General features: G+C 31.9%; 1 long non-coding RNA gene across 1 annotated transcript; it reads right to left on the reverse strand.

Moving 5' to 3' along the window:
- Positions 1–878: 878 nt before the first annotated feature.
- On the reverse strand, positions 879–2,111 carry LOC149485762 (uncharacterized). The gene is made up of 3 exons (XR_016316061.1): positions 1,929–2,111; positions 1,186–1,372; positions 879–1,096 (listed from the first exon to the last, which is right to left on the reverse strand). It is a non-coding gene; the product is annotated as an uncharacterized LOC149485762 (long non-coding RNA).
- Between the last annotated feature and the right edge of the window lie 10,279 nt (positions 2,112–12,390).

Here is a 12,390-nt window from a genome sequence, read left to right on the forward strand (position 1 = left end):
AGAAATATACATCCCTTTACTGACACCCCGTAAAATAAAGAAATTGTTGGCAATCACCTTTGCAATCTATTTGGTTTCATTAACTTTATGTTCGAAGATAATTTTTTTTCTAGTAGTTACACGCGTATTTTTTTCGTTTATTTTCCATATCGAAATCAAATGTTTAAAAATACGAATATTTGCACAAAACTAAGATAAAAATAATCAATTAACAAAAATATTAAATTTAATGAAGTAGAGCAACTTTCACTTCGGTATGAAGGAAAATCGAGCGTAGAGCACACGTCAGAACGCTCCGGCCCAAGGAGCGCGACTAAAGAAATTCAATAGGATTTTTCCTAATTATTTTAAATATTTTTTTAATATTTAAAGAATTATCAAAATTAAAAAAAAAAATTTTTTAAAGGATTAATACTCATTGGTCTTCAACCAACTCGAATAAATTAATGGAAAAAATAATTTTTAGCAGTATTTATCAATAGATTTTGTAAGGCAAAAAATGGGAAATTTAATGAATTTATAACGTTCTAATTAAGAAAATCATAAGTTTTTCGGCAATTGTATTCAGCAGTTTTTAATAACGACTATATAAGGATAATAATGCGCTGATCAGATTGTGTAAATTGTAATCGGTTGCAACGTAGTGAGTGCACAAACTTAGCTCGAAATGTCTTTGGGGGAAAGAGACTTATCTTGAAGGCCTGATTAAGGTAACATAAAGTAACTTTACAAATGTGAAAAAATTCACGCGCATTGCGTATATAACACTAATTGATAAACAAGAAAAAAAAATTCAGTTTATCATTTCATTAGCCGGGAAAAAATTGTCAAATAACTTGTTGAAAACGCAATTTTGCTAGACTGCAGCCTTAAGAGATTTAACAAGAAGGGTCAGAGATTCGCATTTCATCTTTAAATGTCTGTTTTGACGTTGAACTTTCTTAAATTTATTTGTCAACTTTTTTTTTGCCAGAGTTATATCATGTATTTTTCTTTTCAGAACAATTTTTCTTGGTGTATCGAAAATAGATTCAGACTCGCTAACAGACTCAGAAATTGCTTGCATTGTTCCAGTACTATTGTAGCACACCTTCGGCTAAAATAAATATAACATAATGTTAGTGATGGCTAAAATAACATTTTATTTGTTATTCAAATCCGTAAAATTTTATTATGATTACTAACATCAATACAAGGAACAGCAGACTTCTTTAGAAAACGCCTTCCCGTTTTTGTGGTATATTTATCCTCATCGCGAAAATGCAATGAACAGACGCAAGTTCTATCGGATGGTAACCAGGTTTCTTCACTGCGGTTGTTTTGGACAAATTTTATCCACTTTTCCCTTTCTTCACGGCCCAGACATGGAAACCTTGAATAGAAAAAATATTAATTACTTGTCCGCCCCGGCTTCGCCCGTGGTACATATTTCGCAATAAAAAGTAGCCTATGTTCTTTCTCAGGGTCTAAAGATTGTCTGTGCCAAATTTCATCAAAATCGGTCCAGTAGTTTATGAGCCTATTCATTACAATCAAACAAACAAACAAAGTTTTCCTCTTTATAATAATAGTGCAGATAAATAAATAATAATTAAATTATACGTTCAAGTCAGTAGCTTATACAATAATATCAATTAAAAACTTGATTAAAATCAATTAACAAAAAAAAATTGGTGATTAAGTAATTGATTTTCATATTTCATGATTTCACCTTTTTTCAATTAACAACCAGTCTATGCTTTTCTAAATATGTAAAATTATTATTTTATACTATAAAAATATACGCCAGCAAATATTACTACCAACCATTCTAACAACACTTATTTCATGCCCAATGTCATATCTTAAATTTTTAATCTATGACAAAATGTCGCCCGCCAAAAATTTTGCTCTAACTAAGTTTTAAAAATTATTATCTAGTTACTTACTGATGAAAAGTTATTCCTTTGCACTTTTCCGTATTCTTAGAATTATTTGTGCAATATCTTAACACACACGTAGGCATATTTGATGCGTTTCACTTTAAAACAAATAAAAAATGAGCGTGACGTTCGCGCCAATGAGCGAGCAAGCGACTGAGTGCAGTTACGTCAGATGACGTATGTTGAGTGGAACATAAGAGCCCCCGCAGACCACAGACTTTTTATCGGCAGATAGTTTGGTCGGGCTCTTAATCAGTACGCAGATATAAGCAAATGCGCACACTATGACGATTAGGTATCGGCCGATAAACAAGTTTGATGGGCTTCCCGATTCAATTCAAACTATACTGTCGGCAAACTATCGGCCGACTGTATAATCAGTATTGGCTCCCTACCACACGCGCAAACACGACGATTTTTTAGTCGGCCGACTAGGCCAATAGTTCAGTTCGCTCCGAGCTTTGACAGCGAATGGTCGGCCGCGCATGTTTTGTAAAATGGCGTCGCTCAATTCTCAGTCGCTTATTTCGGAATTTTCGATCGTAACTTTGATCGAGGAAGTCGAAAAACGCCCTCCACTTTATAAGAAAGACTTAAAAGAGTAGGTACTCTGTATTTGACAAGTTGGTTGAAGCTAGTTATGCTCATTCGATAAAAGGCGAAAATTTTTTCGGGTAATGGAGTAATTTGGAATGCATAGTGTAAAATTTTCCATTTTAATCTATCACTAAAGATAGGATGCACCCAATACTCTCGGGCTCTCTTTTTAATTTTCCTCCTCCGGTGTATGAGAGCAATAATAACAATTCTATACAATGTTTTATTAATTTTCATTGTGCGGTGTGACCACTCTTTTCAACAGTTGGTTAGAAACTAGCAAATAGTCGGCAGACTGTTGGATAGTTTGCGCACTCATAACCGACTGAACTGTTTAGTTGGCTCGGTGTGCGTACTAGCAGGCCAACCCGACTAAACTATCGGCCGATAAAAAGTCTGTGGTCTGCGGGGGCTCTTAGTGATGTAGGCGGTATCGACTCCATTATTAATATTATCTCAATGGTTTGAATAAGGTTGTGATACGGAGAGTACACAAGGGCTTTATGGTAAGAATCCTTCGGAAGTCGTCCATGCAACGTTAGCAAAAGTAAGGGCCAAAATTTGATGAATTATTGTAATTTTATTATATGTTTTATTCTATTCAATACGAATATACATATACATTATACAATCTTAGAAGCAGTATGTTAAATAAGTTTTGGATATAATGTTTCAGAACAATTCCCTACACTGAGTGAATGTCTGGCTTGACGCCAAGTATGTTAAAAACTGCACTGGCCTCTTCGTGAAGAAATAAAGGTTTATTTACGTTGTTTCAAGTCAATGTTATGAGAGTTTATATATTATATATAGTTATTATATTCTAATCACGAATAAAAAACATTTCCTAAATATCACACTATTACTTTTACGCTTGCTTTTACGTGATATAATTTGATAGAAGGTTACCCACTGAAATTTTCACGGAGTTTATTATTTCATAAATAATAAATCATATTATGACAATTATTTTCTTTTTGATTAAGTACATAAAATTCTAACCAGGGAAAGTAAAGGTGTTCCCAAAAATCCGGTAAATAAGATGAGTTTCATATCCTAAATTTCATTAAAGTTGATTAATTTACTCAAAATAACATGCGTAAATATTTTCACAGTACAGTTTACACACATTTCCAAAAATTTTGCCGATATAATTATTTTACACTTCTATTTTAGATACCAGTATAAGATAAATTAACATTTTATACCATCAAGTATTCTACAAAGCAACTTTGTATTCCAATGGCATTATTATTATCAAATGATTAAAGATAAGACGACCTTTGTTCTTATAAACGTTTCAGATAATGAAAATTGCTTCCTGAATTTTAAATGAGCTGGAAATTAAAAATAAAACTTTCACGACTTGATAATTGCGAGACAATTTTATCTTTATAGTATGCTTTTGTTGTTTTAAACGTTAATTGTAATAATAATTATTATGTTCAAGTATCCTTGAGTGCTTCTAAATGTAGTGTGTGTTGTGGTGTGGTAACATGTCTCCTTATTATTTTTAAAATTATTTTTGAGTGATTTTCATCGAATTATAATGTTACATTTTAATGATAAGTAAGTATATATTATCTTGATTCATAACAAAAACAATATTTTAAGCTCATATAATACTATAAAAGTTACTAAAACCTATGGATTCATAATATTATGTTAATGATTGCAAATTTTAAAGCATTAATTTACGAGTTCACATGTAAAGTTGAGTTGACCTCTTCATATTCATAGGGATAAATATAATCTGTAAATAAATGAACTTAAATAACCTGGAACTTAGCTTTTACATTGCTACTAAGTAACTCAAACAAGCTAATTTTCTTTTGGAAAATTTGTATTACGAAACTTTTATAATATGTAATATAGTAACACCAAAACAGTAGAAGAATAATATCAATCATCATACGATCGACCATCTTCTTTAGATTGAAAGAACTCTCTCTGCCACTAATCCCTTTGCCAACGCCCAACAGTCATTTAAAATGAAGAATTACTTATAATTTCTAGGTAAAGGTTATTTTCACTCCAATAAAAGATTTCTGTGTGAACCGAAAATATGATTCCTAAAACGAAATCCGCTTATTATCACTTTATTGAATTTCTTGACATCTCACTCTGTGGGGAGAGTGTAGAGGGAAAATCTATTACCTATATTGAAATTATTTATAGGTATATAAATCTAGATGAGACTTTAAGAGGGGGTATAAAGCAAAATTACCAATCTTTTAGTTTTGGTCTTGGATATTACACGTATCATCTAATAGAAGATTGATAATTTTGCTCTATATCCACTCTTAACGGTAAATTTACATCAAAGGATGCTCCTATGCTCCTATGTCAAATTATTTTAGTGTAAACAGGCGTAGAGCATTCTTCGGTTTTTCTTCGTGCGTTCAAAAAGATTCTATGCAATGTTCTAATACTGAACAACACTGAGTACGAAAACGAGTTATCGTCTTCACTAAACGATCACGAAAGAGTGCTCTAACTCTAGCTCTATGTTCGTTCGATCTAAATGCACCGTAAGGGAAATCCTTAAAGTTATAAAACATGTGAATTCAAATGCACTTATCAGCAGATTGCATGTTAATAAAAAATATATTTAACTGGTGAAAAATTATATAATAGGTACATGCAAAAATATGTTTGATTCCTCAACATAGTACAACTCAAAATAGCTGAGGAACGCCAATAAAAAAGATTTATTGCTTTACTTTGTACATTCTCTTGTTTCCTTTTTGCTCCTTCTAGTTTATTATGTCATCTGTGGTCGTTTTATGCTAATATGAATCTACTATTCGTGGTAAGAATTTGTATTTCTATGTGTTTCTCTTGATATATTTGACATTTGACTCAAATATATTACTTGGAGCATGGTATAAATGTGGTATAAAGACGAATTTTTTCAAGGACTATAGTAGCTGGTTGAATTATTACTGATACATTTCCAATCATTACTATTATTTCTGTTCAAGTCTATAGTTTTATAAGTCCAAAGATTAAATTAATAATTCGAAAACTTTGCAAATTTTAAGTAAATAAATCTCAAAAGCAGCAGGAAAGAGGACGACGCCTCATTGTAAGAAGCCCGACGGAGTTATCGCCTTAAGAAAGTTTAATCGACCCTAAAGTAATATCTTTTGTTTGAGAAAAACCGCTTTGGTATCTCCGTGAGTCCGCAACAAGGGTATCCATTTTACCGGCCTTATAAAAATGCGAGCCTCAACTTTTATAAAGGGAAATTCAAAACGTGCCTATAATTAGGAATTCAGAAACTGCCTCCGAATTTGTTGATGTTTATCATAATTTGTTATGCTCGGTGTAAAATATTCTTTATGCGTTTTATGCCTGTTGTATCGCTGTCTAATATAATGATGGAGTGTGTAAATAGGGATAATATTTTTTAGATAGGCGCAAAAGCTTAATATAATGGTTGTTTAATTTGCTAATATGGAATAGCCTTTAGGTACACCTACTAACGACTGTCCTCGATTTTTGTAATGACATACATTGTTATGTACAATATGGTAGCAAAGGTCAAAGGTATGTTTCCATTTATACATAGCAACATTGTTAATTTGAATACAGAAATTACATGCTCAGACATATTAAACATGCAATTAAGATTTATACCGATATATAAAAATTAACTTTCAGAATTAAAGGCTGTAGGTACCTAAGTCTATGTAACTATAGCCTATAGGCGTCATGAGAACAACAACACCTATTTAGAGAAACTCTTAATTTAATAAGTCAATCACGAAACAAGAAAAGTTAATTACGTAATGTCCCTGTTCGCTAAACTTGTAAAAGCTGTTTCCGAGTGCGATTTATTTGTTTACGACTCTTTGTAATGAGGAACTGGGACGAACTAAATGGAGGAAACTTTAGAATATCTAACTAGGAGGAGGAACGTGAGCATTAACGAGTTTTTATAGTTTAACTATCTTGTATTTGCAAACGGTAGCAGACGGACGTAGCTTGGAGATTCTTTTGTGCATTGTATTTAAGTTGTACAAGCTCGTGTTACTAATGTAGAAAATTTTTAGAGAAATCGGTTCAAACTTGTTGACTGAAACAACAACCATCCTTAAAATTTTCATTAATATTTAAAGAAAACCACCACTACAACTATCAAATGTATCAAGAATTTACCAAATCTGATTTTGAATATATCTCTTATCTAGGAAAACCTTCAGCGAAGTCCAAAGCGAAAATTAGTCCTCTAAAAATTAATGTAAGTGAAGCAACGTACAAGTGTTTGAAGCATTGCATATACAATTATTATAATGATGACCGCATTTTATATCCGATGTTAAATGTTTAATTTCAAAAATCTAAGCATGCATAATGAGAAAGCAAGCAAGTGTCTTTGCTGATGTTGGTATAATGCTATAAAGCTATAGAAAAACATTATGCTAATACAAACGCAATAGTCTAAAACGCGCTTACCAACCTCATCGTATATTTATGAATCATAAAGAATAAGGGTAAAAGATAAGTGAAATAACTGATGTATTCCTGATAGGAAAGGATCCGTGTTGAATATTGACGATCGGTTACCGGTCGCCGGAAACTAGGTTTCAAGCGAGTCTGTAAAATTATTATCAGGAAGGCTATAAAAATGGCAATAAAGCTATATGAGTGGGCTCTAAAAGATGGAACTTCAAATATCGTTAATGGTTTTACAGATTATTGGAAAGCAATTATTTTAATTGTTATGTTGAATTTAATGCTGAGATAATTAAAGTATACCTAATTGCGTTTTTTGTTATAAGTCCATATTGTGATATAATATCATATTTGAAGATAATCTGCATCAAACTTGTGCATTACATCAAAAATTAATTGTGAAATTAATCCCATGCATTGTATGTAGAAAAAATATTGTAAAGGGCGTTACACAGACAGATTTACGGATTTACTTCTCTATAGTCTATCAGTTGTTATATTGAATGCGGGTATTCAAAAAATATTACACTACATACCTACTCGATAACATAATATCTGTCCTATACCCTCGTATACCCATGCATTTAGCGTGTTTGTTGTAATTTAAGCTTATTAAAGTGTAGGCTGTAATTATCGAATTGCTTAATTACAATCTATTGTCACATGTTTACGCCCAATAATTATTATTGGTTACACAGCAAATCAACGTTATCTTAATGGTAACTCTAGCGTACACATGACCTCAATGTTGACCTACATAATTGAATCTCCAAGAAGGCCTGAAGTTCCGACACAAATAAAAAAGCACTTGGCAAACATTCAGAGGTACAAAGCTGAATTAGGCCAAATTCTCGCCTTTACGTCTCCTCTCAAAACCTTTACCAAAACATATGTAGATGAAGTAATTGTATTCAGAGGCTTGAGATGCCTGGAGCGGATTCCTAATTAGAAAGCGCTGGTGGTAGTTGTTAACCCAGTTAGGAACAATGACGGTTATTTTGACAAATTTTTTCTTGTAACGCGTTATAATAATATCTATTTTATATTAATTAGATACTTTGGAATTTAGTTGGTAACTTCTTATAGTCCGGGATACATCGCCCATTTTTGCAAGTGATTACTATCAAGCTAATTTTTCGTGAGTAGCTTTATTTTGATGAGATGCCCAATAATTTCATGTACAAAACTCTCGATTGTGGTAGCTACCAGAGGAAACAAGGATAAAATATTTTGATTTGATGGTTCTCAAATATTAATTACTAACTGAATGTTTTTTTTTGTTCAATCTCAAGATAATTATCTAAATTATTCGAAAAAATATTTGTCCTACAAAATCTATGGTTTGATCAAAGAGTCCCCCTTTCCAATGTGTATCGATAACGAAGTCATCATAAATGATTACTAACCAGCAGATTTTTTTTATTTTCACTTATTTAATACTTATATAATTCAACAGACATATTGTCCTACAAATTGCGTAATAAATATTTGAGAACCGTCAAATCAAAAATTTTTATCCTTGTTACCTCTGTAAGCTACCACAATCGAGAGTTTCGTACATGAAATTATTGGGCATCTCATCAAAATAAAGCTACTCACGAAAAATTAGCTTGATAGTAATCACTTGCAAAAATGGGCGATGTATCCCTGACTATTACTTATATTCTGTTAGCTACGACCATTTGCTATACGCGCTTGATTATGAATTAATTTTAAGGCAACCAAAGGCGAAGTTTAGGTTTTAAATATAAATGGAAAATTTTCAGATTTATTTATTCATCTATATTTTCGTATAAACTGTATTTAAACCTTAATTAACAATTAATATATGGATAGAACTACATCAATAATTAAAATATACACATTTCACCATTAACCCCTCAGCTGTCGCGGCGCGCCGCGTCAAAAAGGTGCTGTCTGTCGGAGAAATTCGAGCGGTCGGCGCTGATTTGCCGATTTTTTTCGATATTAAAATTTGTGATGTAAACTTTAACCTGTGACACTCTTGTAAATTTTGATGCTAACTAGATAACCAAACTTTATATTAGTTACCTTACTTACTCCCTGGCGTGTTTATTTTACTTATTAGAAGCATTTTTTCCCACACATTTTGAAAAAATATGACATTGTAAAGAAAAATACTCATAAAAAAATAATATCAAGGTATTTTAGATTTTTATTTTTGTATTTTCACACTAGAATAGACAATCTTTTGAGTGAATATAACAAAAACATAAGTTTATTTTATAAAAATTCGAGAAAGTTGAGTATGAATATCATCGTTTACGCATGAAAATAAGTGGACGCGATCTCCACATATGTTCATACAAATACAGACATTACAGTCTGCTCCAAAATTAGAACATTTCAAAAATTTTTGCTACTTTTTTTTATTTTTATTTTAATCAAAACTAGATAAAAACTAACAGTAATTTTTACTTTTTTAAAATATTTAGGTTTTTATTAATGTTTAAAAATCGTCTTATTCCTAAATGACTTCATTCTTATGGTGGACTTTGTTCTAACGTCTGTATGTATAACGTCTCCACATCAATTTTAATTTTAATTTATTTTTTCTTAAAATTAGCGATTATGAAAATATTTTTTGTGGTAACAATAGCATTATGAAGAAATGCTTTTTTTCTTTCATGCTCTTAATTATTATAATATAGTACCTATAAAATGAAATGTTGTCCAACTACAAATCGAAAGGCACTGTATCCATACAGAAAAATGTCTAAGCTGTACAAAAGTGAAATCTACATTTAATTATACCATAACTTAATTATAAACCGTTACATTTAACTTATAAATCAAAAATTTCGGAAATTCGAGTTTTAAATATTTTTTATAAAATACAGCTTATGTTAAGGATAAAAATCAATAAACTTAAAGATTCAAAATAAATAAACAATTATTATACCTACATCTAAATGTTTTATTTACTTAAATTAATTTTACTTAACTGACAGAAAAAAAAATTCTTATGAAGCTTTGTGTCTGTACTATTTATATACTCATGTGGTTGTAATGTGTGGTGTTGACGCCAACATTGGCCAATAAATAGGAATATTTGCAACTTAGCATAAATAATGTTAACTTCTGTTCATTTTTTCTTATACATCGGATCGGACACAACGACCGCCTCGAGACGACGATTTATTACCACGAGGTTCCACTTGAATGTGATCAGGAAAGTGATGAACGCTATCCAATCTAGTTGTACTTCAATACATGCAGTATTTCCAAGCATATTGTAATTAAGATATAAACTAATCGGTAAAATTGTATTAAAATCGGTTCAGTAGTTTAGGGAGTCCATAGATAGTACACAAACAGCATGAAACTTAAAAAATATTTTGATTGGAATAAAGTAAGACGTATTATGTGTAGAATTTCATGAAGAATCCTGGTATCAGGAATTAAAAGCTGTAAATTCCCAAACACTAATCGTGTTAGTATTATTATCTGTTCATTTGACAAAATATACAGAGTTATATTTCTTGATTTCAAATACTGTTACGTCCTATTGTTAAAGTAAGCCTTGGAGTGTCTTGTCTTCCATTGCCATAAGAATCGTTGTTTGGATCCATTTGAATTCTCTTTTATTGATACTCAAATGCTTACGAATCAGAAAAGGTTATTCTATCAAATACAAATTTTTATTTTCGAAAGAAAATTAAAATATCAAGACGGAAGTTTATTTTAGGGTTACCTAACAAATAAGTTATTATTGATTATGTAGTTTAAACAGCAATGTGATATCTTCAAATAGAAAAATTGCATTCTTCTTCTGGGTAATAGAAGCAGTTTTGACACCAAAAGGCAAAAATACAATAATTGTTATCGCTAGTCATTTACAAAATGAGAGGGTAGATTTATATTTGCAGGCGTACTGCAAATGATGCATTTAATTCGTTTTATTAAATAAGTAATGTTCCAAGGCTATTTAAAGTCATGAATGCAAATAAAAATAATCTTCAGACAGCGATCTACATCAGCTTTAACATTCGGCCTACGAATGTACTACATATAGTACATAAGAATAAAAAACCGGCCAAGTGAGAGTCGGACTCGCACACCGTGGGCTCCGAACAAACCAATTTTTAAAGTGAAACTTTTATTACATCGTCTCAAACTTTTTGGTCTGTGTAGCGCATGTCGCGTGACGGTCGGCTGCCGAGTAGGTATAAGGCAGTGTTCGGAACCGTTCGAACAGTTTCACTTTTACCGTGGTTTCATAAAACCACACAACATTTTTATTATGTTGTAACTCCGAAATTTTATGTTTTTCGAAATTATTCTTCAATCTGCGCTATAAGACCTTATTTTACCCCAATTTCAAAACTCTACGTACACGGAAAGTACCCTGTAGGTGTCGATTCCCTTGCGAATGTCGAAATTTGCAGCATAACCCATTGAGCCCCGAACGGCCCGATCGGTCCACGATACAATAGATTTTCTATTGTGTCTGTGATTCCGGGGCCTGAGTTAATAAACGGCTTTATCTTTTGATTGCGTTGGTTTATAAGTTTGATTTTTTCACAGCTTCAATCGACTCAAGTAATCAATATAAATTTCAGTTTTATGTCACATCACGCGTTCCTGTGAAAATGGGTCTTGACAGACAGATGGGCAGATGGGATGGACAGACGTGATCCTATTAGGGTTCTGGACCCTTAAAAACCAAACCCTTTGGGATGCAGCCATTAATGCTGCAATTTTTAGCAAATTTTGACTTTTGCAATGGAATCAAAACCGACAGGGTACTTCCCAAGTACATAAAATCTTTAAATTTGGTAAAAAGCAATGTTTTATAAAACAGATATAAGAATAATCGCAAATAACATGATTTTTTTAATTACACTTTATATAAAAAAATAATAATAATTTCAACTTACAACTAATGAACGGCTACATGTATTAACTTGATATTCACATTAAAAAACTCAGATTTATAATACACTAGCGGTCCGCCCCGGCTTCGCCCGTGGTACATGTTTACGTTTGCTCTACATAAGAACCATCCTCGTACTTCCAGGAATATAATAAAAAAAGAATTATCGAAATCAGTTCAGCCGTTCTCGAGTTATGCGCTTACCAACACATTTTGCGATTCATTTTTATATATAAGACTAGAGGTCCGCCCCGGCTTCGCCCGTGGTACATATTTCGCAATAAAAGGTAGCCTATGTCCTTTCTCGGGTATCAAAATATCTCCATACCAAATTTCATGCAAATTGGTATGGAGATATAAGATTTAAGACGCAATCAGAAGAAATAATATTCATATGCGGCATATTCTGTAAACCGCAACTACTAGCAAGGGAATCAAAACCTACGGGTCAAAAGTTAAGTGGACTTGGTTAAAAGCAAGGTTTTACAGCACAGATAAAGAAAAATTCACTAA

Source organism: Colias philodice, chromosome 9 (genome assembly GCF_061535455.1).
Source record: "Colias philodice isolate Cphi_HAF_F1 chromosome 9, ilColPhil1 Martin Lab GWU primary, whole genome shotgun sequence".
Taxonomy (NCBI): Eukaryota; Metazoa; Arthropoda; class Insecta; order Lepidoptera; family Pieridae; genus Colias; species Colias philodice.